This window comes from Pundamilia nyererei, unplaced genomic scaffold (assembly GCF_000239375.1).
Source record: "Pundamilia nyererei isolate P.nyererei 1_Seehausen unplaced genomic scaffold, PunNye1.0 scaffold02035, whole genome shotgun sequence".
NCBI lineage: Eukaryota > Metazoa > Chordata > Actinopteri > Cichliformes > Cichlidae > Pundamilia > Pundamilia nyererei.
In genome coordinates, this window is record NW_005189436.1 from 3229 (window position 1) to 3630 (window position 402).

Consider the following 402-nt stretch of genomic DNA (forward strand, 5'->3'; position numbering starts at 1 on the left):
GACTTTGATTTTATTTATCAATTATGCAACTAAATTGTCTTCAACGTACCAACATAGTCTCAGCAGACTCTGACATCAATTTTACGTATGGTTTCAAAACATCATAATGGAAACCTGGCGTTAAGAGCCTTCTTTGACGGAACCACTTCTGACCTTCTGACACCAACAACCCATTTCCTGAAGAACATGTGCACGAGTGAGGAAAGCAGCAAAACAAACAACTCTGCACTTTAACAAAATGCTGTAGAAGGGAGAAAAATGAGTCTTACCAATCCAACCCTCCACAAAACGGTAGGCAAAATCATCTTTTGGCTCTGTTAGGAAACAAAACAAATAAAAATGGTGTTAGGGACCTTTAACTTTACTACACAGTTATAAATGTGCATCAACACAACAACTATG